Raw genomic sequence first — 27,597 nt, 5'->3', positions numbered from 1 at the left:
TGCACTTCGTATTCTCGAAAAAAGTTAACAATTGCTTATCTTTCGTGCAGCAGTGCCTTTCAAAGATTATACTCATTTTACCTGGCAGGACTGCAATGCAATCTGCCATGAGCAGTGTGAAAAAGAAGCTGAGATTTGTGAACCGATAGCCATCAAGGCAGCTGTGTGATTTGCTCAGAACCGAAGCTTAGCAGAGGGGCAAGTGGGCAAGCTGACGTTAAGGATGAGACCAGGCCGAGACAAAGTAGAATGGTGGAGATGGTAATGTTGTTGATTTTGAGAAAAGAATCTAAGGAACTGTTCAGCAAAGGTTCCATGGTGTAATGGTAAGCACTCTGGACTCTGAATCCAGCGATCCGAGTTCAAATCTCGGTGGAACCTGAATTCTTGTTGTCCCAGCTGCTGAAATTTGGGACACACAAGCTTGGTATCTGCATACCAACCACGGTTACGGGACCGTTTGCTGCCTGAATCAATGACGGTTGATTTATTGTTCTCGACATCAGATGATAGGCTCAACCTCTCATTCCCAGTTCCAAATAAGAGGAGGAGAAAGATGTGTGTTGTCCAGTGCTTCGTTTGACTGCACAGCAGAATGCTCAACATTTCCTTTCCAAGCTGCATTCGGCTGGCACACTTGCTGAAAATGAAAGCAGTGCTTCTTGAAACGTAGGCATTGCACTTCGTATTCTCGAAAAAAGTTAACAATTGCTTATCTTTCGTGCAGCAGTGCCTTGCAAAGATTATACTCATTTTACCTGGCAGAACTGCAATGCAATCTGCCATGAGCAGTGTGAAAAAGAAGCTGAGATTTGTGAACCGATAGCCATCAAGGCAGCTGTGTGATTTGCTCAGAACCGAAGCTTAGCAGAGGGGCAAGTGGGCAAGCTGACGTTAAGGATGAGACCAGGCCGAGACAAAGTATAATGGTGGAGATGGTAATGTTGTTGATTTTGAGAAAAGAATCTAGGGACTGTTCAGGGAAGGTTCCATGGTGTAATGGTAAGCACTCTGGGCTCTGAATCCAGCGATCCGAGTTCAAATCTCGGTGGAACCTGAATTCTTGTTGTCCCAGCTGCTGAAATTTGGGACATACAAGCTTGGTATCTGCATACCAACCACGGTTACGGGACCGTTTGCTGCCTGAATCAATGACGGTTGATTTATTGTTCTCGACATCAGGTGATAGGCTCAACCTCTCATTCCCAGTTCCAAATAAGAGGGGGAGAAAGATGTGTGTTGTCCAGGGCTTCGTTTGAATGCACAGCAGACTGCTCAACATTTTCTTTGCAAGCTGCATTCGGCTGGCATACTTGCTGAAATTGAAAGCAGTGCTTCTTGAAACGTAGACATTGCACTTCGTATTCTTCGAAAAAAGTTAACAATTGCTTATCTTTCGTGCAGCTGTGCCTTGCAAAGATTATACTCATTTTACCTGGCAGGGCTGCAATGCAATCTGCCATGAGCAGTGTGAAAAAGAAGCTGAGATTTGTGAACCGATAGCCATCAAGGCAGCTGTGTGATTTGCTCAGAACCGAAGCTTAGCAGAGGGGCAAGCTGAAGTTAAGGATGAGACCAGGCCGAGACAAAGTATAATGGTGGAGATGGTAATGTTGTTGATTTTGAGAAAAGAATCTAGGGAACTGTTCAGCGAAGGTTCCATGGTGTAATGGTAAGCACTCTGGGCTTTGAATCCAGCGATCCGAGTTCAAATCTCGGTGGAACCTGAATTCTTGTTGTCCCAGCTGCTGAAATTTGGGACATGCAAGCTTGGCATCTTCATAACAACCACGGTTACGGGCCCGTTTGCTGCCTGGATCAATGACGGTTGGTTTATTGTTCTCGACATTAGATGATGACAGGCTCAACTTCTCATTCCCAGTTCCAAATAAGAGGAGGAGAAAGATGTGTGTTGTCCAGTGCTTCGTTTGACTGCACAGCAGAATGCTCAACATTTCCTTTCCAAGCTGCATTCGGCTGGCACACTTGCTGAAAATGAAAGCAGTGCTTCTTGAAACGTAGGCATTGCACTTCGTATTCTCGAAAAAAGTTAACAATTGCTTATCTTTCGTGCAGCAGTGCCTTGCAAAGATTATACTCATTTTACCTGGCAGGACTGCAATCTGCCATGAGCAGTGTGAAAAAGAAGCTGAGATTTGTGAACCGATAGCCATCAAGGCAGCTGTGTGATTTGCTCAGAACCGAAGCTTAGCAGAGGGGTATTGGGCAAGCTGACGTTAAGGATGAGACCAGGCCGAGACAAAGTATAATGGTGGAGATGGTAATGTTGTTGATTTTGAGAAAAGAATCTAGGGACTGTTCAGCGAAGGTTTCATGGTGTAATGGTAAGCACTCTGGGCTCTGAATCCAGCGATCCGAGTTCAAATCTCGGTGGAACCTGAATTCTTGTTGTCCCAGCTGCTGAAATTTGGGACATACAAGCTTGGTATCTGCATACCAACCACGGTTACGGGACCGTTTGCTGCCTGAATCAATGACGGTTGATTTATTGTTCTCGACATCAGGGGATAGGCTCAACCTCTCATTCCCAGTTCCAAATAAGAGGGGGAGAAAGATGTGTGTTGTCCAGGGCTTCGTTTGAATGCACAGCAGAATGCTCAACATTTTCTTTGCAAGCTGCATTCGGCTGGCATACTTGCTGAAATTGAAAGCAGTGCTTCTTGAAAAGTAGGCATTGCACTTCGTATTTTTCGAAAAAAGTTAACAATTGCTTATCTTTCGTGCAGCTGTGCCTTCCAAAGATTATACTCATTTTACCTGGCAGGGCTGCAATGCAATCTGCCATGAGCAGTGTGAAAAAGAAGCTGAGATTTGTGAACCGATAGCCATCAAGGCAGCTGTGTGATTTGCTCAGAACCGAAGCTTAGCAGAGGGGCAAGTGGGCAAGCTGACGTTAAGGATGAGACCAGGCCGAGACAAAGTATAATGGTGGAGATGGTAATGTTGTTGATTTTGAGAAAAGAATCTAAGGAATTGTTCAGCAAAGGTTCCATGGTGTAATGGTAAGCACTCTGGACTCTGAATCCAGCGATCCGAGTTCAAATCACGGTGGAACCTGAATTATTGTTGTCCCAGCTGCTGAAATTTGGGACACACAAGCTTGGTATCTGCATACCAACCACGGTTACGGGACCGTTTGCTGCCTGAATCAATGACGGTTGATTTATTGTTCTCGACATCAGATGATAGGCTCAACCTCTCATTCCCAGTTCCAAATAAGAGGAGGAGAAAGATGTGTGTTGTCCAGTGCTTCGTTTGACTGCACAGCAGAATGCTCAACATTTCCTTTCCACGCTGCATTTGGCTGGCATACTTGCTGAAATTGAAAGCAGTGCTTCTTGAAACGTAGGCATTGCACTTCGTATTCTCGAAAAAAGTTAACAATTGCTTATCTTTCGTGCAGCAGTGCCTTGCAAAGATTATACTCATTTTACCTGGCAGGGCTGCAATGCAATCTGCCATGAGCAGTGTGAAAAAGAAGCTGAGATTTGTGAACCGATAGCCATCAAGGCAGCTGTGTGATTTGCTCAGAACCGAAGCTTAGCAGAGGGGCAAGTGGGCAAGCTGACGTTAAGGATGAGACCAGGCCGAGACAAAGTATAATGGTGGAGATGGTAATGTTGTTGATTTTGAGAAAAGAATCTAAGGAACTGTTCAGCAAAGGTTCCATGGAGTAATGGTAAGCACTCTGGACTCTGAATCCAGCGATTCGAGTTCAAATCTCGGTGGAACCTGAATTATTGTTGTCCCAGCTGCTGGAAATTTGGGACATGCAAGATTGGCATCTGCATACCAACCACGGTTACGGGACCGTTTGCTGCCTGAATCGATGACGGTTGATTTATTGTTCTGGACATCAGATGATAGGCTCAACCTCTCATTCCCAGTTCCAAATAAGCGGGGGAGAAAGATGTGTATTGTCCAGTGCTTCATTTCACTGCACATCAGATTGCTCAACATTTTCTTTGCAAGCTGCATTCGGCTGGCATACTTGTTGAAATTGAAAGCAGTGCTTCTTGAAACGTAGACATTGCACTTCGTATTCTCGAAAAAAGTTAACAATTGCTTATCTATCGTGCAGCAGTGCCTTGCAAAGATTATTCACATTTTACCTGGCAGGACTGCAATACAAGATGCTATGAGCAGTGTGAAAAAGAAACAGAGATTTGTGAACCAATAGCCATCAAGGCAGCTGTGTGATTTACTCAGAACCGAGGCTCAGCAGGGGGGCAAGTGGGCAAGCTGAAGTTAAGGATGAGACCTGGCCGAGACAAAGTATAATGGTGGAGACGGTAATGTTGTTGATTTTAAGAAAAGATTCAAATAAATTTATCAGCAATGGTTCCATGGTGTAATGGTGAGCACTCTGGGCTCTGAATCCAGCGATCCGAGTTCAAATCTCGGTGTAACCTGAATTATTGTTGTCCCAGCTGCTGAAATTTGGGACAGACAAGCTTGGTATCTGCATACCAACCAAGGTTTCGGGACCGTTTGCTGCCTGAATCAATGACTGTTGATTTATTGTTCTCGACATCAGATGATAGGCTCAACCTCTCATTCCCAGTTCCAAATAAGAGGGGGAGAAAGATGTGTGTTGTCCAGTGCTTCGTTTGACTGCACAGCAGAATGCTCAACATTTTCTTTGCAAGCTGCATTCGGCTGGCATACTTGCTGAAATTGAAAGCAGTGCTTCTTGAAACGTAGACATTGCACTTCGTATTCTTCGAAAAAAGTTAACAATTGCTTATCTTTCGTGCAGCTGTGCCTTGCAAAGATTATACTCATTTTACCTGGCAGGGCTGCAATGCAATCTGCCATGAGCAGTGTGAAAAAGAAGCTGAGATTTGTGAACCGATAGCCATCAAGGCAGCTGTGTGATTTGCTCAGAACCGAAGCGTAGCAGAGGGGCAAGCTGAAGTTAAGGATGAGACCAGGCCGAGACAAAGTATAATGGTGGAGATGGTAATGTTGTTGATTTTGAGAAAAGAATCTAGGGAACTGTTCAGCGAAGGTTCCATGGTGTAATGGTAAGCACTCTGGGCTTTGAATCCAGCGATCCGAGTTCAAATCTCGGTGGAACCTGTATTCTTGTTGTCCCAGCTGCTGAAATTTGGGACATACAAGCTTGGTATCTGCATACCAACCACGGTTACGGGACCGTTTGCTGCCTGATTCAATGACGGTTGATTTATTGTTATCGACATCAGATGATCGGCTCAACCTCTCATTCCCAGTTCCAAATAAGAGGGGGAGAAAGATGTGTGTTGTTCAGGGCTTCGTTTGACTGCACAGCAGAATGCTCAACATTTTCTTTGCAAGCTGCATTCGGCTGGCATACTTGCTGAAATTGAAAGCAGTGCTTCTTGAAACGTAGGCATTGCACTTCGTATTCTCGAAAAAAGTTAACAATTGCTTATCTTTCGTGCAGCAGTGCCTTTCAAAGATTATACTCATTTTACCTGGCAGGACTGCAATGCAATCTGCCATGAGCAGTGTGAAAAAGAAGCTGAGATTTGTGAACCGATAGCCATCAAGGCAGCTGTGTGATTTGCTCAGAACCGAAGCTTAGCAGAGGGGCAAGTGGGCAAGCTGACGTTAAGGATGAGACCAGGCCGAGACAAAGTAGAATGGTGGAGATGGTAATGTTGTTGATTTTGAGAAAAGAATCTAAGGAACTGTTCAGCAAAGGTTCCATGGTGTAATGGTAAGCACTCTGGACTCTGAATCCAGCGATCCGAGTTCAAATCTCGGTGGAACCTGAATTCTTGTTGTCCCAGCTGCTGAAATTTGGGACACACAAGCTTGGTATCTGCATACCAACCACGGTTACGGGACCGTTTGCTGCCTGAATCAATGACGGTTGATTTATTGTTCTCGACATCAGATGATAGGCTCAACCTCTCATTCCCAGTTCCAAATAAGAGGAGGAGAAAGATGTGTGTTGTCCAGTGCTTCGTTTGACTGCACAGCAGAATGCTCAACATTTCCTTTCCACGCTGCATTTGGCTGGCATACTTGCTGAAATTGAAAGCAGTGCTTCTTGAAACGTAGGCATTGCACTTCGTATTCTTCGAAAAAAGTTAACAATTGCTTATCTTTCGTGCAGCTGTGCCTTGCAAAGATTATACTCATTTTACCTGGCAGGGCTGCAATGCAATCTGCCATGAGCAGTGTGAAAAAGAAGCTGAGATTTGTGAACCGATAGCCATCAAGGCAGCTGTGTGATTTGCTCAGAACCGAAGCTTAGCAGAGGGGCAAGCTGAAGTTAAGGATGAGACCAGGCCGAGACAAAGTATAATGGTGGAGATGGTAATGTTGTTGATTTTGAGAAAAGAATCTAGGGAACTGTTCAGCGAAGGTTCCATGGTGTAATGGTAAGCACTCTGGGCTTTGAATCCAGCGATCCGAGTTCAAATCTCGGTGGAACCTGAATTCTTGTTGTCCCAGCTGCTGAAATTTGGGACATGCAAGCTTGGCATCTTCATAACAACCACGGTTACGGGCCCGTTTGCTGCCTGGATCAATGACGGTTGGTTTATTGTTCTCGACATTAGATGATGACAGGCTCAACTTCTCATTCCCAGTTCCAAATAAGAGGAGGAGAAAGATGTGTGTTGTCCAGTGCTTCGTTTGACTGCACAGCAGAATGCTCAACATTTCCTTTCCAAGCTGCATTCGGCTGGCACACTTGCTGAAAATGAAAGCAGTGCTTCTTGAAACGTAGGCATTGCACTTCGTATTCTCGAAAAAAGTTAACAATTGCTTATCTTTCGTGCAGCAGTGCCTTGCAAAGATTATACTCATTTTACCTGGCAGGACTGCAATGCAATCTGCCATGAGCAGTGTGAAAAAGAAGCTGAGATTTGTGAACCGATAGCCATCAAGGCAGCTGTGTGATTTGCTCAGAACCGAAGCTTAGCAGAGGGGTAGTGGGCAAGCTGACGTTAAGGATGAGACCAGGCCGAGACAAAGTATAATGGTGGAGATGGTAATGTTGTTGATTTTGAGAAAAGAATCTAGGGACTGTTCAGCGAAGGTTTCATGGTGTAATGGTAAGCACTCTGGGCTCTGAATCCAGCGATCCGAGTTCAAATCTCGGTGGAACCTGAATTCTTGTTGTCCCAGCTGCTGAAATTTGGGACATACAAGCTTGGTATCTGCATACCAACCACGGTTACGGGACCGTTTGCTGCCTGAATCAATGACGGTTGATTTATTGTTCTCGACATCAGGGGATAGGCTCAACCTCTCATTCCCAGTTCCAAATAAGAGGGGGAGAAAGATGTGTGTTGTCCAGGGCTTCGTTTGAATGCACAGCAGAATGCTCAACATTTTCTTGCAAGCTGCATTCGGCTGGCATACTTGCTGAAATTGAAAGCAGTGCTTCTTGAAAAGTAGGCATTGCACTTCGTATTTTTCGAAAAAAGTTAACAATTGCTTATCTTTCGTGCAGCTGTGCCTTCCAAAGATTATACTCATTTTACCTGGCAGGGCTGCAATGCAATCTGCCATGAGCAGTGTGAAAAAGAAGCTGAGATTTGTGAACCGATAGCCATCAAGGCAGCTGTGTGATTTGCTCAGAACCGAAGCTTAGCAGAGGGGCAAGTGGGCAAGCTGACGTTAAGGATGAGACCAGGCCGAGACAAAGTATAATGGTGGAGATGGTAATGTTGTTGATTTTGAGAAAAGAATCTAAGGAACTGTTCAGCAAAGGTTCCATGGTGTAATGGTAAGCACTCTGGACTCTGAATCCAGCGATCCGAGTTCAAATCTCGGTGGAACCTGAATTATTGTTGTCCCAGCTGCTGAAATTTGGGACACACAAGCTTGGTATCTGCATACCAACCACGGTTACGGGACCGTTTGCTGCCTGAATCAATGACGGTTGATTTATTGTTCTCGACATCAGATGATAGGCTCAACCTCTCATTCCCAGTTCCAAATAAGAGGAGGAGAAAGATGTGTGTTGTCCAGTGCTTCGTTTGACTGCACAGCAGAATGCTCAACATTTCCTTTCCACGCTGCATTTGGCTGGCATACTTGCTGAAATTGAAAGCAGTGCTTCTTGAAACGTAGGCATTGCACTTCGTATTCTCGAAAAAAGTTAACAATTGCTTATCTTTCGTGCAGCAGTGCCTTGCAAAGATTATACTCATTTTACCTGGCAGGGCTGCAATGCAATCTGCCATGAGCAGTGTGAAAAAGAAGCTGAGATTTGTGAACCGATAGCCATCAAGGCAGCTGTGTGATTTGCTCAGAACCGAAGCTTAGCAGAGGGGCAAGTGGGCAAGCTGACGTTAAGGATGAGACCAGGCCGAGACAAAGTATAATGGTGGAGATGGTAATGTTGTTGATTTTGAGAAAAGAATCTAAGGAACTGTTCAGCAAAGGTTCCATGGTGTAATGGTAAGCACTCTGGCCTCTGAATCCAGCGATTCGAGTTCAAATCTCGGTGGAACCTGAATTATTGTTGTCCCAGCTGCTGGAAATTTGGGACATGCAAGATTGGCATCTGCATACCAACCACGGTTACGGGACTGTTTGCTGCCTGAATCGATGACGGTTGATTTATTGTTCTGGACATCAGATGATAGGCTCAACCTCTCATTCCCAGTTCCAAATAAGCTCGGGAGAAAGATGTGTATTGTCCAGTGCTTCATTTCACTGCACAGCAGATTGCTCAACATTTTCTTTGCAAGCTGCATTCGGCTGGCATACTTGTTGAAATTGAAAGCAGTGCTTCTTGAAACGTAGACATTGCACTTCGTATTCTCGAAAAAAGTTAACAATTGCTTATCTATCGTGCAGCAGTGCCTTGCAAAGATTATTCACATTTTACCTGGCAGGACTGCAATACAAGATGCTATGAGCAGTGTGAAAAAGAAACAGAGATTTGTGAACCAATAGCCATCAAGGCAGCTGTGTGATTTACTCAGAACCGAGGCTCAGCAGGGGGGCAAGTGGGCAAGCTGAAGTTAAGGATGAGACCTGGCCGAGACAAAGTATAATGGTGGAGACGGTAATGTTGTTGATTTTAAGAAAAGATTCAAATAAATTTATCAGCAATGGTTCCATGGTGTAATGGTGAGCACTCTGGGCTCTGAATCCAGCGATCCGAGTTCAAATCTCGGTGGAACCTGAATTATTGTTGTCCCAGCTGCTGAAATTTGGGACAGACAAGCTTGGTATCTGCATACCAACCAAGGTTTCGGGACCGTTTGCTGCCTGAATCAATGACGGTTGATTTATTGTTCTCGACATCAGATGATAGGCTCAACCTCTCATTCCCAGTTCCAAATAAGAGGAGGAGAAAGATGTGTGTTGTCCAGTGCTTCGTTTGACTGCACAGCAGAATGCTCAACATTTCCTTTCCACGCTGCATTTGGCTGGCATACTTGCTGAAATTGAAAGCAGTGCTTCTTGAAACGTAGGCATTGCACTTCGTATTCTCGAAAAAAGTTAACAATTGCTTATCTTTCGTGCAGCAGTGCCTTTCAAAGATTATACTCATTTTACCTGGCAGGACTGCAATGCAATCTCCCATGAGCAGTGTGAAAAAGAAGCTGAGATTTGTGAACCGATAGCCATCAAGGCAGCTGTGTGATTTGCTCAGAACCGAAGCTTAGCAGAGGGGCAAGTGGGCAAGCTGACGTTAAGGATGAGACCAGGCCGAGACAAAGTATAATGGTGGAGATGGTAATGTTGTTGATTTTGAGAAAAGAATCGAAGGAACTGTTCAGCAAAGGTTCCATGGTGTAATGGTAAGCACTCTGGACTCTGAATCCAGCGATCCGAGTTCAAATCTCGGTGGAACCTGAATTATTGTTGTCCCAGCTGCTGAAATTTGGGACACACAAGCTTGGTATCTGCATACCAACCACGGTTACGGGACCGTTTGCTGCCTGAATCAATGACGGTTGATTTATTGTTCTCGACATCAGATGATAGGCTCAACCTCTCATTCCCAGTTCCAAATAAGAGGAGGAGAAAGATGTGTGTTGTCCAGTGCTTCGTTTGACTGCACAGCAGAATGCTCAACATTTCCTTTCCAAGCTGCATTCGGCTGGCACACTTGCTGAAAATGAAAGCAGTGCTTCTTGAAACGTAGGCATTGCACTTCGTATTCTCGAAAAAAGTTAACAATTGCTTATCTTTCGTGCAGCTGTGCCTTGCAAAGATTATACTCATTTTACCTGGCAGGGCTGCAATGCAATCTGCCATGAGCAGTGTGAAAAAGAAGCTGAGATTTGTGAACCGATAGCCATCAAGGCAGCTGTGTGATTTGCTCAGAACCGAAGCTTAGCAGAGGGGCAAGCTGAAGTTAAGGATGAGACCAGGCCGAGACAAAGTATAATGGTGGAGATGGTAATGTTGTTGATTTTGAGAAAAGAATCTAGGGAACTGTTCAGCGAAGGTTCCATGGTGTAATGGTATAGCACTCTGGGCTTTGAATCCAGCGATCCGAGTTCAAATCTCGGTGGAACCTGAATTCTTGTTGTCCCAGCTGCTGAAATTTGGGACATGCAAGCTTGGCATCTTCATAACAACCACGGTTACGGGCCCGTTTGCTGCCTGGATCAATGACGGTTGGTTTATTGTTCTCGACATTAGATGATGACAGGCTCAACTTCTCATTCCCAGTTCCAAATAAGAGGAGGAGAAAGATGTGTGTTGTCCAGTGCTTCGTTTGACTGCACAGCAGAATGCTCAACATTTCCTTTCCAAGCTGCATTCGGCTGGCACACTTGCTGAAAATGAAAGCAGTGCTTCTTGAAACGTAGGCATTGCACTTCGTATTCTCGAAAAAAGTTAACAATTGCTTATCTTTCGTGCAGCAGTGCCTTGCAAAGATTATACTCATTTTACCTGGCAGGACTGCAATGCAATCTGCCATGAGCAGTGTGAAAAAGAAGCTGAGATTTGTGAACCGATAGCCATCAAGGCAGCTGTGTGATTTGCTCAGAACCGAAGCTTAGCAGAGGGGCAAGTGGGCAAGCTGACGTTAAGGATGAGACCAGGCCGAGACAAAGTATAATGGTGGAGATGGTAATGTTGTTGATTTTGAGAAAAGAATCTAGGGACTGTTCAGCGAAGGTTCCATGGTGTAATGGTAAGCACTCTGGGCTCTGAATCCAGCGATCCGAGTTCAAATCTCGGTGGAACCTGAATTCTTGTTGTCCCAGCTGCTGAAATTTGGGACATACAAGCTTGGTATCTGCATACCAACCACGGTTACGGGACCGTTTGCTGCCTGAATCAATGACGGTTGATTTATTGTTCTCGACATCAGGTGATAGGCTCAACCTCTCATTCCCAGTTCCAAATAAGAGGGGGAGAAAGATGTGTGTTGTCCAGGGCTTCGTTTGAATGCACAGCAGAATGCTCAACATTTTCTTTGCAAGCTGCATTCGGCTGGCATACTTGCTGAAATTGAAAGCAGTGCTTCTTGAAACGTAGACATTGCACTTCGTATTCTTCGAAAAAAGTTAACAATTGCTTATCTTTCGTGCAGCTGTGCCTTGCAAAGATTATACTCATTTTACCTGGCAGGGCTGCAATGCAATCTGCCATGAGCAGTGTGAAAAAGAAGCTGAGATTTGTGAACCGATAGCCATCAAGGCAGCTGTGTGATTTGCTCAGAACCGAAGCTTAGCAGAGGGGCAAGTGGGCAAGCTGACGTTAAGGATGAGACCAGGCCGAGACAAAGTATAATGGTGGAGATGGTAATGTTGTTGATTTTGAGAAAAGAATCTAAGGAACTGTTCAGCAAAGGTTCCATGGTGTAATGGTAAGCACTCTAGACTCTGAATCCAGCGATCCGAGTTCAAATCTCGGTGGAACCTGAATTATTGTTGTCCCAGCTGCTGAAATTTGGGACACACAAGCTTGGTATCTGCATACCAACCATGGTTACGGGACCGTTTGCTGCCTGAATCAATGACGGTTGATTTATTGTTCTCGACATCAGATGATAGGCTCAACCTCTCATTCCCAGTTCCAAATAAGAGGAGGAGAAAGATGTGTGTTGTCCAGTGCTTCGTTTGACTGCACAGCAGAATGCTCAACATTTCCTTTCCACGCTGCATTTGGCTGGCATACTTGCTGAAATTGAAAGCAGTGCTTCTTGAAACGTAGGCATTGCACTTCGTATTCTCGAAAAAAGTTAACAATTGCTTATCTTTCGTGCAGCAGTGCCTTGCAAAGATTATACTCATTTTACCTGGCAGGACTGCAATGCAATCTGCCATGAGCAGTGTGAAAAAGAAGCTGAGATTTGTGAACCGATAGCCATCAAGGCAGCTGTGTGATTTGCTCAGAACCGAAGCTTAGCAGAGGGGCAAGCTGAAGTTAAGGATGAGACCAGGCCGAGACAAAGTATAATGGTGGAGATGGTAATGTTGTTGATTTTGAGAAAAGAATCTAGGGAACTGTTCAGCGAAGGTTCCATGGTGTAATGGTAAGCACTCTGGGCTTTGAATCCAGCGATCCGAGTTCAAATCTCGGTGGAACCTGAATTCTTGTTGTCCCAGCTGCTGAAATTTGGGACATACAAGCTTGGTATCTGCATACCAACCACGGTTACGGGACCGTTTGCTGCCTGAATCAATGACGGTTGATTTATTGTTATCGACATCAGATGATCGGCTCAACCTCTCATTCCCAGTTCCAAATAAGAGGGGGAGAAAGATGTGTGCAGTCCAGGGCTTCGTTTGACTGCACAGCAGAATGCTCAACATTTTCTTTGCAAGCTGCATTCGGCTGGCATACTTGCTGAAATTGAAAGCAGTGCTTCTTGAAACGTAGGCATTGCACTTCGTATTCTCGAAAAAAGTTAACAATTGCTTATCTTTCGTGCAGCAGTGCCTTTCAAAGATTATACTCATTTTACCTGGCAGGACTGCAATGCAATCTGCCATGAGCAGTGTGAAAAAGAAGCTGAGATTTGTGAACCGATAGCCATCAAGGCAGCTGTGTGATTTGCTCAGAACCGAAGCTTAGCAGAGGGGCAAGTGGGCAAGCTGACGTTAAGGATGAGACCAGGCCGAGACAAAGTAGAATGGTGGAGATGGTAATGTTGTTGATTTTGAGAAAAGAATCTAGGGACTGTTCAGCGAAGGTTCCATGGTGTAGTGGTAAGCACTCTGGGCTCTGAATCCAGCGCTCCGAGTTCAAATCTCGGTGGAACCTGAATTATTGTTGTCCCAGCTGCTGAAATTTGGGACAAACAAGCTTGGTATCTGCATACCAACCAAGGTTACGGAACCGTTTGCTGCCTGAATCAATGACGGTTGATTTATTGTTCTCGACATCAGATGATCGGCTCAACCTCTCATTCCCAGTTCCAAATAAGAGGGGGAGAAAGATGTGTGTTGTCCAGTGCTTCGTTTGACTGCACAGCAGAATGCTCAACATTTTCTTTGCAAGCTGCATTCGGCTGGCATACTAGCTGAAATTGAAAGCAGTGCTTCTTGAAAAGTAGGCATTGCACTTCGTATTCTTCGAAAAAAGTTAACAATTGCTTATCTTTCGTGCAGCTGTGCCTTGCAAAGATTATACTCATTTTACCTGGCAGGGCTGCAATGCAATCTGCCATGAGCAGTGTGAAAAAGAAGCTGAGATTCGTGAACCGATAGCCATCAAGGCAGCTGTGTGATTTGCTCAGAACCGAAGCTTCGCAGAGGGGCAAGTGGGCAAGCTGACGTTAAGGATGAGACCAGGCCGAGACAAAGTATAATGGTGGAGATGGTAATGTTGTTGATTTTGAGAAAAGAATCTAGGGAACTGTTCAGCGAAGGTTCCATGGTGTAATGGTAAGCACTCTGGGCTCTGAATCCAGTGATCCAAGTTCAAATCTCGGTGGAACCTGAATTCTTGTTGTCCCAGCTGCTGGAAATTTGGGACATACAAGCTTGGTATCTGCGTACCAACCACGGTTACGGGACCGTTTGCTGCCTGAATCAATGACGGTTGATTTATTGCTCTCGACATCAGATGATAGGCTCAACCTCTCATTCCCAGTTCCAAATAAGAGGGGGAGAAAGATGTGTGTTGTCCAGGGCTTCGTTTGACTGCACAGCAAAATGCTCAACATTTTCTTTGCAAGCTGCATTCGGCTGGCATACTTGCTGAAATTGAAAGCAGTGCTTCTTGAAACGTAGGCATTGCACTTCGTATTCTTCGAAAAAAGTTAACAATTGCTTATCTTTCGTGCAGCTGTGCCTTGCAAAGATTATACTCATTTTACCTGGTAGGATTGCAATGCAATCTGCCATGAGCAGTGTGAAAAAGAAGCTGAGATTTGTGAACCGATAGCCATCAAGGCAGCTGTGTGATTTGCTCAGAACCGAAGCTTAGCAGAGGGGCAAGCTGAAGTTAAGGATGAGACCAGGCCGAGACAAAGTATAATGGTGGAGATGGTAATGTTGTTGATTTGGGGAAAAGAATCTAGAGAACTGTTCAGCAAAGGTTCCATGGTGTAATGGTAAGCACTCTGGACTCTGAATCCAGTGATCCAAGTTCAAATCTCGGTGGAACCTGAATTCTTGTTGTCCCAGCTGCTGGAAATTTGGGACATGCAAGCTTGGTATCTTCATAACAACCACGGTTACAGGCCTGTTTGCTGCCTGGATCAATGACGGTTGGTTTATTGTTCTCGACATCAGATGATAGGCTCAATCTCTCATTCCCAGTTCCAAATAAGAGGAGAAAGATGTGTATTGTCCAGTGCTTCATTTCACTGCACAGCAGATTGCTCAACATTTTCTTTGCAAGCTGCATTCGGCTGGCATACTTGTTGAAATTGAAAGCAGTGCTTCTTGAAACGTAGACATTGAACTTCGTATTCTCGAAAAAAGTTAACAATTGCTTATCTATCGTGCAGCAGTGCCTTGCAAAGATTATTCACATTTTACCTGGCAGGACTGCAATACAATATGCTATGAGCAGTGTGAAAAAGAAACAGAGATTTGTGAACCGATAGCCATCAAGGCAGCTGTGTGATTTACTCAGAACCGATGCTTAGCAGAGGGGCAAGTGGGCAAGCTGAAGTTAAGGATGAGACCTGGCCGAGACAAAGTATAATGGTGGAGACGGTAATGTTGTTGATTTTAAGAAAAGATTCAAATAAATTTATCAGCAAAGGTTGCATGGTGTAATGGTGAGCACTCTGGGCTTTGAATCCAGCGATCCGAGTTCAAATCTCGATGGAACCTGAATTCTTGTTGTCCCAGCTGCTGGAAATTTGGGACATACAAGCTTGGCATCTGCATACCAACCACGGTTACGGGACCGTTTGCTGCCTGAATCAATGACGGTTGATTTATTGTTCTCGACATCAGATGATAGGCTCAACCTCTCATTCCCAGTTCCAAATAAGAGGAGGAGAAAGATGTGTGTTGTCCAGTGCTTCGTTTGACTGCACAGCAGAATGCTCAACATTTCCTTTCCAAACTGCATTCGGCTGGCATACTTGCTGAAATTGAAAGCAGTGCTTCTTGAAACGTAGGCATTGCACTTCGTTTTCTCGAAAAAAGTTAACAATTGCTTATCTTTCGTGCAGCAGTGCCTTGCAAAGATTATACTCATTTTACCTGGCAGGACTGCAATGCAATCTGCCATGAGCAGTGTGAAAAAGAAGCTGAGATTTGTGAACCGATAGCCATCAAGGCAGCTGTGTGATTTGCTCAGAACCGAAGCTTAGCAGAGGGGCAAGTGGGCAAGCTGACGTTAAGGATGAGACCAGGCCGAGACAAAGTATAATGGTCGAGATGGTAATGTTGTTGATTTTGAGAAAAGAATCTAGGGATTGTTCAGCGAAGGTTTCATGGTGTAATGGTAAGCACTCTGGGCTCTGAATCCAGCAATCCGAATTCAAATCTCGGTGGAACCTGAATTCTTGTTGTCCCAGCTGCTGAAATTTGGGACATACAAGCTTGGTATCTGCATACCAACCACGGTTACGGGACCGTTTGCTGCCTGAATCAATGACGGTTGATTTATTGTTCTCGACATCAGATGATCGGCTCAACCTCTCATTCCCAGTTCCAAATAAGAGGGGGAGAAAGATGTGTGTTGTCCAGGGCTTCGTTTGACTGCACAGCAGAATGCTCAACATTTTCTTTGCAAGCTGCATTCGGCTGGCATACTTGCTGAAATTGAAAGCAGTGCTTCTTGAAACGTAGGCATTGCACTTCGTATTCTCGAAAAAAGTTAACAATTGCTTATCTTTCGTGCAGCAGTGCCTTGCAAAGATTATACTCATTTTACCTGGCAGGACTGCAATGCAATCTGCCATGAGCAGTGTGAAAAAGAAGCTGAGATTTGTGAACCGATAGCCATCAAGGCAGCTGTGTGATTTGCTCAGAACCGAAGCTTAGCAGAGGGGCAAGTGGGCAAGCTGACGTTAAGGATGAGACCAGGCCGAGACAAAGTATAATGGTGGAGATGGTAATGTTGTTGATTTTGAGAAAAGAATCTAGGGACTGTTCAGCGAAGGTATCATGGTGTAATGGTAAGCACTCTGGGCTCTGAATCCAGCGATCCGAGTTCAAATCTCGGTGGAACCTGAATTATTGTTGTCCCAGCTGCTGGAAATTTGGGACATGCAAGATTGGCATCTGCATACCAACCACGGTTACGGGACCGTTTGCTGCCTGAATCGATGACGGTTGATTTATTGTTCTGGACATCAGATGATAGGCTCAACCTCTCATTACCAGTTCCAAATAAGCGGGGGAGAAAGATGTGTATTGTCCAGTGCTTCATTTCACTGCACAGCAGATTGCTCAACATTTTCTTTGCAAGCTGCATTCGGCTGGCATACTTGTTGAAATTGAAAGCAGTGCTTCTTGAAACGTAGACATTGCACTTCGTATTCTCGAAAAAAGTTAACAATTGCTTATCTATCGTGCAGCAGTGCCTTGCAAAGATTATTCACATTTTACCTGGCAGGACTGCAAAACAAGATGCTATGAGCAGTGTGAAAAAGAAACAGAGATTTGTGAACCAATAGCCATCAAGGCAGCTGTGTGATTTACTCAGAACCGAGGCTTAGCAGGGGGGCAAGTGGGCAAGCTGAAGTTAAGGATGAGACCTGGCCGAGACAAAGTATAATGGTGGAGACGGTAATGTTGTTGATTTTAAGAAATGATTCAAATAAATTTATCAGCAATGGTTCCATGGTGTAATGGTGAGCACTCTGGGCTCTGAATCCAGCGATCCGAGTTCAAATCTCGGTGGAACCTGAATTATTGTTGTCCCAGCTGCTGAAATTTGGGACAGACAAGCTTGGTATCTGCATACCAACCAAGGTTTCGGGACCGTTTGCTGCCTGAATCAATGACGGTTGATTTATTGTTCTCGACATCAGATGATAGGCTCAACCTCTCATTCCCAGTTCCAAATAAGAGGGGGAGAAAGATGTGTGTTGTCCAGTGCTTCGTTTGACTGCACAGCAGAATGCTCAACATTTTCTTTGCAAGCTGCATTCGGCTGGCATACTTGCTGAAATTGAAAGCAGTGCTTCTTGAAACGTAGACATTGCACTTCGTATTCTTCGAAAAAAGTTAACAATTGCTTATCTTTCGTGCAGCTGTGCCTTGCAAAGATTATACTAATTTTACCTGGCAGGGCTGCAATGCAATCTGCCATGAGCAGTGTGAAAAAGAAGCAGAGATTTGTGAACCGATAGCCATCAAGGCAGCTGTGTGATTTGCTCAGAACCGAAGCTTAGCAGAGGGGCAAGCTGAAGTGAAGGATGAGACCAGGCCGAGACAAAGTATAATGGTGGAGATGGTAATGTTGTTGATTTTGAGAAAAGAATCTAGGGAACTGTTCAGCAAAGGTTCCATGTTGTAATGGTAAGCACTCTGGGCTCTGAATCCAGTGATCCAAGTTCAAATCTCGGTGGAACCTGAATTCTTGTTGTCCCAGCTGCTGGAAATTTGGGACATGCAAGCTTGGCATCTTCATAACAACCACGGTTACGGGCCCGTTTGCTGCCTGGATCAATGACGGTTGGTTTATTGTTCTCGACATCAGATGATAGGCTCAACCTCTCATTCCCTGTTCCAAATGAGCGGAGCAGAAAGATATGTGTTGTTCAGTGCTTCGTTTGATTCCACAGAAGATTGCTCAATATTTTCTTTGCAAGCTGCATTCGGCTGGCATACTTGTTGTAATTGAAAGCACAGCTTCTTGAAATGTAGGCATTGCACTTCGTATTCTCGAAAAAAGTTAACAATTGCTTATCTTTCGTGCAGCAGTGCCTTGCAAAGATTATACTCATTTTACCTGGCAGGACTGCAATGCAATCTGCCATGAGCAGTGTGAAAAAGAAGCTGAGATTTGTGAACCGATAGCCATCAAGGCAGCTGTGTGATTTGCTCAGAACCGAAGCTTAGCAGAGGGGCAAGTGGGCAAGCTGACGTTAAGGATGAGACCAGGCCGAGACAAAGTAGAATGGTGGAGATGGTAATGTTGTTGATTTTGAGAAAAGAATCGAAGGAACTGTTCAGCAAAGGTTCCATGGTGTAATGGTAAGCACTCTGGACTCTGAATCCAGCGATCCGAGTTCAAATCTCGGTGGAACCTGAATTATTGTTGTCCCAGCTGCTGAAATTTGGGACACACAAGCTTGGTATCTGCATACCAACCACGGTTACGGGACCGTTTGCTGCCTGAATCAATGACGGTTGATTTATTGTTCTCGACATCAGATGATAGGCTCAACCTCTCATTCCCAGTTCCAAATAAGAGGAGAAAGATGTGTGTTGTCCAGTGCTTCGTTTGACTGCACAGCAGAATGCTCAACATTTCCTTTCCAAGCTGCATTCGGCTGGCACACTTGCTGAAAATGAAAGCAGTGCTTCTTGAAACGTAGGCATTGCACTTCGTATTCTCGAAAAAAGTTAACAATTGCTTATCTTTCGTGCAGCTGTGCCTTGCAAAGATTATACTCATTTTACCTGGCAGGGCTGCAATGCAATCTGCCATGAGCAGTGTGAAAAAGAAGCTGAGATTTGTGAACCGATAGCCATCAAGGCAGCTGTGTGATTTGCTCAGAACCGAAGCTTAGCAGAGGGGCAAGCTGAAGTTAAGGATGAGACCAGGCCGAGACAAAGTATAATGGTGGAGATGGTAATGTTGTTGATTTTGAGAAAAGAATCTAGGGAACTGTTCAGCGAAGGTTCCATGGTGTAATGGTATAGCACTCTGGGCTTTGAATCCAGCGATCCGAGTTCAAATCTCGGTGGAACCTGAATTCTTGTTGTCCCAGCTGCTGAAATTTGGGACATGCAAGCTTGGCATCTTCATAACAACCACGGTTACGGGCCCGTTTGCTGCCTGGATCAATGACGGTTGGTTTATTGTTCTCGACATTAGATGATGACAGGCTCAACTTCTCATTCCCAGTTCCAAATAAGAGGAGGAGAAAGATGTGTGTTGTCCAGTGCTTCGTTTGACTGCACAGCAGAATGCTCAACATTTCCTTTCCAAGCTGCATTCGGCTGGCACACTTGCTGAAAATGAAAGCAGTGCTTCTTGAAACGTAGGCATTGCACTTCGTATTCTCGAAAAAAGTTAACAATTGCTTATCTTTCGTGCAGCAGTGCCTTGCAAAGATTATACTCATTTTACCTGGCAGGACTGCAATGCAATCTGCCATGAGCAGTGTGAAAAAGAAGCTGAGATTTGTGAACCGATAGCCATCAAGGCAGCTGTGTGATTTGCTCAGAACCGAAGCTTAGCAGAGGGGCAAGTGGGCAAGCTGACGTTAAGGATGAGACCAGGCCGAGACAAAGTATAATGGTGGAGATGGTAATGTTGTTGATTTTGAGAAAAGAATCTAGGGACTGTTCAGCGAAGGTTCCATGGTGTAATGGTAAGCACTCTGGGCTCTGAATCCAGCGATCCGAGTTCAAATCTCGGTGGAACCTGAATTCTTGTTGTCCCAGCTGCTGAAATTTGGGACATACAAGCTTGGTATCTGCATACCAACCACGGTTACGGGACCGTTTGCTGCCTGAATCAATGACGGTTGATTTATTGTTCTCGACATCAGGTGATAGGCTCAACCTCTCATTCCCAGTTCCAAATAAGAGGGGGAGAAAGATGTGTGTTGTCCAGGGCTTCGTTTGAATGCACAGCAGAATGCTCAACATTTTCTTTGCAAGCTGCATTCGGCTGGCATACTTGCTGAAATTGAAAGCAGTGCTTCTTGAAACGTAGACATTGCACTTCGTATTCTTCGAAAAAAGTTAACAATTGCTTATCTTTCGTGCAGCTGTGCCTTGCAAAGATTATACTCATTTTACCTGGCAGGGCTGCAATGCAATCTGCCATGAGCAGTGTGAAAAAGAAGCTGAGATTTGTGAACCGATAGCCATCAAGGCAGCTGTGTGATTTGCTCAGAACCGAAGCTTAGCAGAGGGGCAAGTGGGCAAGCTGACGTTAAGGATGAGACCAGGCCGAGACAAAGTATAATGGTGGAGATGGTAATGTTGTTGATTTTGAGAAAAGAATCTAAGGAACTGTTCAGCAAAGGTTCCATGGTGTAATGGTAAGCACTCTGGACTCTGAATCCAGCGATCCGAGTTCAAATCTCGGTGGAACCTGAATTATTGTTGTCCCAGCTGCTGAAATTTGGGACACACAAGCTTGGTATCTGCATACCAACCACGGTTACGGGACCGTTTGCTGCCTGAATCAATGACGGTTGATTTATTGTTCTCGACATCAGATGATAGGCTCAACCTCTCATTCCCAGTTCCAAATAAGAGGAGGAGAAAGATGTGTGTTGTCCAGTGCTTCGTTTGACTGCACAGCAGAATGCTCAACATTTCCTTTCCACGCTGCATTTGGCTGGCATACTTGCTGAAATTGAAAGCAGTGCTTCTTGAAACGTAGGCATTGCACTTCGTATTCTCGAAAAAAGTTAACAATTGCTTATCTTTCGTGCAGCAGTGCCTTGCAAAGATTATACTCATTTTACCTGGCAGGACTGCAATGCAATCTGCCATGAGCAGTGTGAAAAAGAAGCTGAGATTTGTGAACCGATAGCCATCAAGGCAGCTGTGTGATTTGCTCAGAACCGAAGCTTAGCAGAGGGGCAAGCTGAAGTTAAGGATGAGACCAGGCCGAGACAAAGTATAATGGTGGAGATGGTAATGTTGTTGATTTTGAGAAAAGAATCTAGGGAACTGTTCAGCGAAGGTTCCATGGTGTAATGGTAAGCACTCTGGGCTTTGAATCCAGCGATCCGAGTTCAAATCTCGGTGGAACCTGAATTCTTGTTGTCCCAGCTGCTGAAATTTGGGACATACAAGCTTGGTATCTGCATACCAACCACGGTTACGGGACCGTTTGCTGCCTGAATCAATGACGGTTGATTTATTGTTATCGACATCAGATGATCGGCTCAACCTCTCATTCCCAGTTCCAAATAAGAGGGGGAGAAAGATGTGTGCAGTCCAGGGCTTCGTTTGACTGCACAGCAGAATGCTCAACATTTTCTTTGCAAGCTGCATTCGGCTGGCATACTTGCTGAAATTGAAAGCAGTGCTTCTTGAAACGTAGGCATTGCACTTCGTATTCTCGAAAAAAGTTAACAATTGCTTATCTTTCGTGCAGCAGTGCCTTTCAAAGATTATACTCATTTTACCTGGCAGGACTGCAATGCAATCTGCCATGAGCAGTGTGAAAAAGAAGCTGAGATTTGTGAACCGATAGCCATCAAGGCAGCTGTGTGATTTGCTCAGAACCGAAGCTTAGCAGAGGGGCAAGTGGGCAAGCTGACGTTAAGGATGAGACCAGGCCGAGACAAAGTATAATGGTGGAGATGGTAATGTTGTTGATTTTGAGAAAAGAATCTAGGGATTGTTCAGCGAAGGTTCCATGGTGTAGTGGTAAGCACTCTGGGCTCTGAATCCAGCGCTCCGAGTTCAAATCTCGGTGGAACCTGAATTATTGTTGTCCCAGCTGCTGAAATTTGGGACAAACAAGCTTGGTATCTGCATACCAACCAAGGTTACGGAACCGTTTGCTGCCTGAATCAATGACGGTTGATTTATTGTTCTCGACATCAGATGATCGGCTCAACCTCTCATTCCCAGTTCCAAATAAGAGGGGGAGAAAGATGTGTGTTGTCCAGTGCTTCGTTTGACTGCACAGCAGAATGCTCAACATTTTCTTTGCAAGCTGCATTCGGCTGGCATACTAGCTGAAATTGAAAGCAGTGCTTCTTGAAAAGTAGGCATTGCACTTCGTATTCTTCGAAAAAAGTTAACAATTGCTTATCTTTCGTGCAGCTGTGCCTTGCAAAGATTATACTCATTTTACCTGGCAGGGCTGCAATGCAATCTGCCATGAGCAGTGTGAAAAAGAAGCTGAGATTTGTGAACCGATAGCCATCAAGGCAGCTGTGTGATTTGCTCAGAACCGAAGCTTCGCAGAGGGGCAAGTGGGCAAGCTGACGTTAAGGATGAGACCAGGCCGAGACAAAGTATAATGGTGGAGATGGTAATGTTGTTGATTTTGAGAAAAGAATCTAGGGAACTGTTCAGCGAAGGTTCCATGGTGTAATGGTAAGCACTCTGGGCTCTGAATCCAGTGATCCAAGTTCAAATCTCGGTGGAACCTGAATTCTTGTTGTCCCAGCTGCTGGAAATTTGGGACATACGAGCTTGGTATCTGCGTACCAACCACGGTTACGGGACCGTTTGCTGCCTGAATCAATGACGGTTGATTTATTGTTCTCGACATCAGATGATAGGCTCAACCTCTCATTCCCAGTTCCAAATAAGAGGGGGAGAAAGATGTGTGTTGTCCAGGGCTTCGTTTGACTGCACAGCAAAATGCTCAACATTTTCTTTGCAAGCTGCATTCGGCTGGCATACTTGCTGAAATTGAAAGCAGTGCTTCTTGAAACGTAGGCATTGCACTTCGTATTCTTCGAAAAAAGTTAACAATTGCTTATCTTTCGTGCAGCTGTGCCTTGCAAAGATTATACTCATTTTACCTGGTAGGATTGCAATGCAATCTGCCATGAGCAGTGTGAAAAAGAAGCTGAGATTTGTGAACCGATAGCCATCAAGGCAGCTGTGTGATTTGCTCAGAACCGAAGCTTAGCAGAGGGGCAAGCTGAAGTTAAGGATGAGACCAGGCCGAGACAAAGTATAATGGTGGAGATGGTAATGTTGTTGATTTTGGGAAAAGAATCTAGAGAGCTGTTCAGCAAAGGTTCCATGGTGTAATGGTAAGCACTTTGGACTCTGAATCCAGTGATCCAAGTTCAAATCTCGGTGGAACCTGAATTCTTGTTGTCCCAGCTGCTGGAAATTTGGGACATGCAAGCTTGGCATCTTCATAACAACCACGGTTACAGGCCTGTTTGCTGCCTGGATCAATGACGGTTGGTTTATTGTTCTCGACATCAGATGATAGGCTCAATCTCTCATTCCCAGTTCCAAATAAGAGGAGAAAGATGTGTATTGTCCAGTGCTTCATTTCACTGCACAGCAGATTGCTCAACATTTTCTTTGCAAGCTGCATTCGGCTGGCATACTTGTTGAAATTGAAAGCAGTGCTTCTTGAAACGTAGACATTGAACTTCGTATTCTCGAAAAAAGTTAACAATTGCTTATCTATCGTGCAGCAGTGCCTTGCAAAGATTATTCACATTTTACCTGGCAGGACTGCAATACAATATGCTATGAGCAGTGTGAAAAAGAAACAGAGATTTGTGAACCGATAGCCATCAAGGCAGCTGTGTGATTTACTCAGAACCGATGCTTAGCAGAGGGGCAAGTGGGCAAGCTGAAGTTAAGGATGAGACCTGGCCGAGACAAAGTATAATGGTGGAGACGGTAATGTTGTTGATTTTAAGAAAAGATTCAAATAAATTTATCAGCAAAGGTTGCATGGTGTAATGGTGAGCACTCTGGGCTTTGAATCAAGCGATCCGAGTTCAAATCTCGATGGAACCTGAACTCTTGTTGTCCCAGCTGCTGGAAATTTGGGACATACAAGCTTGGCATCTGCATACCAACCACGGTTACGGGACCGTTTGCTGCCTGAATCAATGACGGTTGATTTATTGTTCTCGACATCAGATGATAGGCTCAACCTCTCATTCCCAGTTCCAAATAAGAGGAGGAGAAAGATGTGTGTTGTCCAGTGCTTCGTTTGACTGCACAGCAGAATGCTCAACATTTCCTTTCCAAACTGCATTCGGCTGGCATACTTGCTGAAATTGAAAGCAGTGCTTCTTGAAACGTAGGCATTGCACTTCGTTTTCTCGAAAAAAGTTAACAATTGCTTATCTTTCGTGCAGCAGTGCCTTGCAAAGATTATACTCATTTTACCTGGCAGGACTGCAATGCAATCTGCCATGAGCAGTGTGAAAAAGAAGCTGAGATTTGTGAACCGATAGCCATCAAGGCAGCTGTGTGATTTGCTCAGAACCGAAGCTTAGCAGAGGGGCAAGTGGGCAAGCTGACGTTAAGGATGAGACCAGGCCGAGACAAAGTATAATGGTCGAGATGGTAATGTTGTTGATTTTGAGAAAAGAATCTAGGGATTGTTCAGCGAAGGTTTCATGGTGTAATGGTAAGCACTCTGGGCTCTGAATCCAGCAATCCGAATTCAAATCTCGGTGGAACCTGAATTCTTGTTGTCCCAGCTGCTGAAATTTGGGACATACAAGCTTGGTATCTGCATACCAACCACGGTTACGGGACCGTTTGCTGCCTGAATCAATGACGGTTGATTTATTGTTCTCGACATCAGATGATCGGCTCAACCTCTCATTCCCAGTTCCAAATAAGAGGGGGAGAAAGATGTGTGTTGTCCAGGGCTTCGTTTGACTGCACAGCAGAATGCTCAACATTTTCTTTGCAAGCTGCATTCGGCTGGCATACTTGCTGAAATTGAAAGCAGTGCTTCTTGAAACGTAGGCATTGCACTTCGTATTCTCGAAAAAAGTTAACAATTGCTTATCTTTCGTGCAGCAGTGCCTTGCAAAGATTATACTCATTTTACCTGGCAGGACTGCAATGCAATCTGCCATGAGCAGTGTGAAAAAGAAGCTGAGATTTGTGAACCGATAGCCATCAAGGCAGCTGTGTGATTTGCTCAGAACCGAAGCTTAGCAGAGGGGCAAGTGGGCAAGCTGACGTTAAGGATGAGACCAGGCCGAGACAAAGTATAATGGTGGAGATGGTAATGTTGTTGATTTTGAGAAAAGAATCTAGGGACTGTTCAGCGAAGGTATCATGGTGTAATGGTAAGCACTCTGGGCTCTGAATCCAGCGATCCGAGTTCAAATCTCGGTGGAACCTGAATTATTGTTGTCCCAGCTGCTGGAAATTTGGGACATGCAAGATTGGCATCTGCATACCAACCACGGTTACGGGACCGTTTGCTGCCTGAATCGATGACGGTTGATTTATTGTTCTGGACATCAGATGATAGGCTCAACCTCTCATTACCAGTTCCAAATAAGCGGGGGAGAAAGATGTGTATTGTCCAGTGCTTCATTTCACTGCACAGCAGATTGCTCAACATTTTCTTTGCAAGCTGCATTCGGCTGGCATACTTGTTGAAATTGAAAGCAGTGCTTCTTGAAACGTAGACATTGCACTTCGTATTCTCGAAAAAAGTTAACAATTGCTTATCTATCGTGCAGCAGTGCCTTGCAAAGATTATTCACATTTTACCTGGCAGGACTGCAAAACAAGATGCTATGAGCAGTGTGAAAAAGAAACAGAGATTTGTGAACCAATAGCCATCAAGGCAGCTGTGTGATTTACTCAGAACCGAGGCTTAGCAGGGGGGCAAGTGGGCAAGCTGAAGTTAAGGATGAGACCTGGCCGAGACAAAGTATAATGGTGGAGACGGTAATGTTGTTGATTTTAAGAAAAGATTCAAATAAATTTATCAGCAATGGTTCCATGGTGTAATGGTGAGCACTCTGGGCTCTGAATCCAGCGATCCGAGTTCAAATCTCGGTGGAACCTGAATTATTGTTGTCCCAGCTGCTGAAATTTGGGACAGACAAGCTTGGTATCTGCATACCAACCAAGGTTTCGGGACCGTTTGCTGCCTGAATCAATGACGGTTGATTTATTGTTCTCGACATCAGATGATAGGCTCAACCTCTCATTCCCAGTTCCAAATAAGAGGGGGAGAAAGATGTGTGTTGTCCAGTGCTTCGTTTGACTGCACAGCAGAATGCTCAACATTTTCTTTGCAAGCTGCATTCGGCTGGCATACTTGCTGAAATTGAAAGCAGTGCTTCTTGAAACGTAGACATTGCACTTCGTATTCTTCGAAAAAAGTTAACAATTGCTTATCTTTCGTGCAGCTGTGCCTTGCAAAGATTATACTCATTTTACCTGGCAGGGCTGCAATGCAATCTGCCATGAGCAGTGTGAAAAAGAAGCAGAGATTTGTGAACCGATAGCCATCAAGGCAGCTGTGTGATTTGCTCAGAACCGAAGCTTAGCAGAGGGGCAAGCTGAAGTGAAGGATGAGACCAGGCCGAGACAAAGTATAATGGTGGAGATGGTAATGTTGTTGATTTTGAGAAAAGAATCTAGGGAACTGTTCAGCAAAGGTTCCATGTTGTAATGGTAAGCACTCTGGGCTCTGAATCCAGTGATCCAAGTTCAAATCTCGGTGGAACCTGAATTCTTGTTGTCCCAGCTGCTGGAAATTTGGGACATGCAAGCTTGGCATCTTCATAACAACCACGGTTACGGGCCCGTTTGCTGCCTGGATCAATGACGGTTGGTTTATTGTTCTCGACATCAGATGATAGGCTCAACCTCTCATTCCCTGTTCCAAATGAGCGGAGCAGAAAGATATGTGTTGTTCAGTGCTTCGTTTGATTCCACAGAAGATTGCTCAATATTTTCTTTGCAAGCTGCATTCGGCTGGCATACTTGTTGTAATTGAAAGCACAGCTTCTTGAAATGTAGGCATTGCACTTCGTATTCTCGAAAAAAGTTAACAATTGCTTATCTTTCGTGCAGCAGTGCCTTGCAAAGATTATACTCATTTTACCTGGCAGGACTGCAATGCAATCTGCCATGAGCAGTGTGAAAAAGAAGCTGAGATTTGTGAACCGATAGCCATCAAGGCAGCTGTGTGATTTGCTCAGAACCGAAGCTTAGCAGAGGGGCAAGTGGGCAAGCTGACGTTAAGGATGAGACCAGGCCGAGACAAAGTAGAATGGTGGAGATGGTAATGTTGTTGATTTTGAGAAAAGAATCGAAGGAACTGTTCAGCAAAGGTTCCATGGTGTAATGGTAAGCACTCTGGACTCTGAATCCAGCGATCCGAGTTCAAATCTCGGTGGAACCTGAATTATTGTTGTCCCAGCTGCAGAAATTTGGGACACACAAGCTTGGTATCTGCATACCAACCACGGTTACGGGACCGTTTGCTGCCTGAATCAATGACGGTTGATTTATTGTTCTCGACATCAGATGATAGGCTCAACCTCTCATTCCCAGTTCCAAATAAGAGGAGGAGAAAGATGTGTGTTGTCCAGTGCTTCGTTTGACTGCACAGCAG

General features: G+C 44.8%; 23 non-coding genes across 23 annotated transcripts; all 23 read left to right on the top strand.

Annotated features, from left to right (window-relative positions):
* The first annotated feature begins 309 nt into the window (after positions 1-309).
* Positions 310-381, top strand: trnaq-cug (transfer RNA glutamine (anticodon CUG)). Its single transcript has one exon. It is a non-coding gene; the product is annotated as a tRNA-Gln (tRNA).
* A 604-nt stretch (positions 382-985) lies between these two features.
* Positions 986-1,057, top strand: trnaq-cug (transfer RNA glutamine (anticodon CUG)). The gene has a single exon. It is a non-coding gene; the product is annotated as a tRNA-Gln (tRNA).
* Positions 1,058-1,655: 598 nt separating this feature from the next.
* trnaq-uug (transfer RNA glutamine (anticodon UUG)) lies at positions 1,656-1,727 on the top strand. Its single transcript has one exon. It is a non-coding gene; the product is annotated as a tRNA-Gln (tRNA).
* Positions 1,728-5,031: 3,304 nt separating this feature from the next.
* trnaq-uug (transfer RNA glutamine (anticodon UUG)) lies at positions 5,032-5,103 on the top strand. Its single transcript has one exon. It is a non-coding gene; the product is annotated as a tRNA-Gln (tRNA).
* Positions 5,104-5,708: 605 nt separating this feature from the next.
* trnaq-cug (transfer RNA glutamine (anticodon CUG)) lies at positions 5,709-5,780 on the top strand. Its single transcript has one exon. It is a non-coding gene; the product is annotated as a tRNA-Gln (tRNA).
* A 598-nt stretch (positions 5,781-6,378) lies between these two features.
* On the top strand, positions 6,379-6,450 carry trnaq-uug (transfer RNA glutamine (anticodon UUG)). The gene has a single exon. It is a non-coding gene; the product is annotated as a tRNA-Gln (tRNA).
* A 1,283-nt stretch (positions 6,451-7,733) lies between these two features.
* trnaq-cug (transfer RNA glutamine (anticodon CUG)) lies at positions 7,734-7,805 on the top strand. Its single transcript has one exon. It is a non-coding gene; the product is annotated as a tRNA-Gln (tRNA).
* A 1,283-nt stretch (positions 7,806-9,088) lies between these two features.
* Positions 9,089-9,160, top strand: trnaq-cug (transfer RNA glutamine (anticodon CUG)). The gene has a single exon. It is a non-coding gene; the product is annotated as a tRNA-Gln (tRNA).
* Positions 9,161-9,765: 605 nt separating this feature from the next.
* Positions 9,766-9,837, top strand: trnaq-cug (transfer RNA glutamine (anticodon CUG)). The gene has a single exon. It is a non-coding gene; the product is annotated as a tRNA-Gln (tRNA).
* Positions 9,838-10,434: 597 nt separating this feature from the next.
* On the top strand, positions 10,435-10,507 carry trnaq-uug (transfer RNA glutamine (anticodon UUG)). Its single transcript has one exon. It is a non-coding gene; the product is annotated as a tRNA-Gln (tRNA).
* A 607-nt stretch (positions 10,508-11,114) lies between these two features.
* Positions 11,115-11,186, top strand: trnaq-cug (transfer RNA glutamine (anticodon CUG)). Its single transcript has one exon. It is a non-coding gene; the product is annotated as a tRNA-Gln (tRNA).
* Positions 11,187-12,461: 1,275 nt separating this feature from the next.
* On the top strand, positions 12,462-12,533 carry trnaq-uug (transfer RNA glutamine (anticodon UUG)). Its single transcript has one exon. It is a non-coding gene; the product is annotated as a tRNA-Gln (tRNA).
* Positions 12,534-13,137: 604 nt separating this feature from the next.
* Positions 13,138-13,209, top strand: trnaq-cug (transfer RNA glutamine (anticodon CUG)). The gene has a single exon. It is a non-coding gene; the product is annotated as a tRNA-Gln (tRNA).
* A 1,277-nt stretch (positions 13,210-14,486) lies between these two features.
* On the top strand, positions 14,487-14,558 carry trnaq-cug (transfer RNA glutamine (anticodon CUG)). Its single transcript has one exon. It is a non-coding gene; the product is annotated as a tRNA-Gln (tRNA).
* Positions 14,559-17,192: 2,634 nt separating this feature from the next.
* trnaq-cug (transfer RNA glutamine (anticodon CUG)) lies at positions 17,193-17,264 on the top strand. Its single transcript has one exon. It is a non-coding gene; the product is annotated as a tRNA-Gln (tRNA).
* Positions 17,265-18,540: 1,276 nt separating this feature from the next.
* trnaq-cug (transfer RNA glutamine (anticodon CUG)) lies at positions 18,541-18,612 on the top strand. The gene has a single exon. It is a non-coding gene; the product is annotated as a tRNA-Gln (tRNA).
* Positions 18,613-19,206: 594 nt separating this feature from the next.
* Positions 19,207-19,279, top strand: trnaq-uug (transfer RNA glutamine (anticodon UUG)). The gene has a single exon. It is a non-coding gene; the product is annotated as a tRNA-Gln (tRNA).
* A 607-nt stretch (positions 19,280-19,886) lies between these two features.
* trnaq-cug (transfer RNA glutamine (anticodon CUG)) lies at positions 19,887-19,958 on the top strand. Its single transcript has one exon. It is a non-coding gene; the product is annotated as a tRNA-Gln (tRNA).
* Positions 19,959-20,564: 606 nt separating this feature from the next.
* Positions 20,565-20,636, top strand: trnaq-cug (transfer RNA glutamine (anticodon CUG)). The gene has a single exon. It is a non-coding gene; the product is annotated as a tRNA-Gln (tRNA).
* Positions 20,637-21,233: 597 nt separating this feature from the next.
* On the top strand, positions 21,234-21,305 carry trnaq-uug (transfer RNA glutamine (anticodon UUG)). Its single transcript has one exon. It is a non-coding gene; the product is annotated as a tRNA-Gln (tRNA).
* A 604-nt stretch (positions 21,306-21,909) lies between these two features.
* trnaq-cug (transfer RNA glutamine (anticodon CUG)) lies at positions 21,910-21,981 on the top strand. The gene has a single exon. It is a non-coding gene; the product is annotated as a tRNA-Gln (tRNA).
* Positions 21,982-25,964: 3,983 nt separating this feature from the next.
* On the top strand, positions 25,965-26,036 carry trnaq-cug (transfer RNA glutamine (anticodon CUG)). The gene has a single exon. It is a non-coding gene; the product is annotated as a tRNA-Gln (tRNA).
* A 1,276-nt stretch (positions 26,037-27,312) lies between these two features.
* On the top strand, positions 27,313-27,384 carry trnaq-cug (transfer RNA glutamine (anticodon CUG)). The gene has a single exon. It is a non-coding gene; the product is annotated as a tRNA-Gln (tRNA).
* Positions 27,385-27,597: the final 213 nt, after the last annotated feature.

The sequence above is a fragment of the Somniosus microcephalus genome, unplaced genomic scaffold (genome assembly GCF_052327205.1).
Source record: "Somniosus microcephalus isolate GS21.2 unplaced genomic scaffold, FLI_Smic_1.0 unresolved_chr4, whole genome shotgun sequence".
NCBI classification, from domain to species: domain Eukaryota; kingdom Metazoa; phylum Chordata; class Chondrichthyes; order Squaliformes; family Somniosidae; genus Somniosus; species Somniosus microcephalus.
The sequence above is the reverse complement of the archived record's forward strand: the minus strand, read 5'-3'. Positions and strand labels throughout refer to the sequence as shown.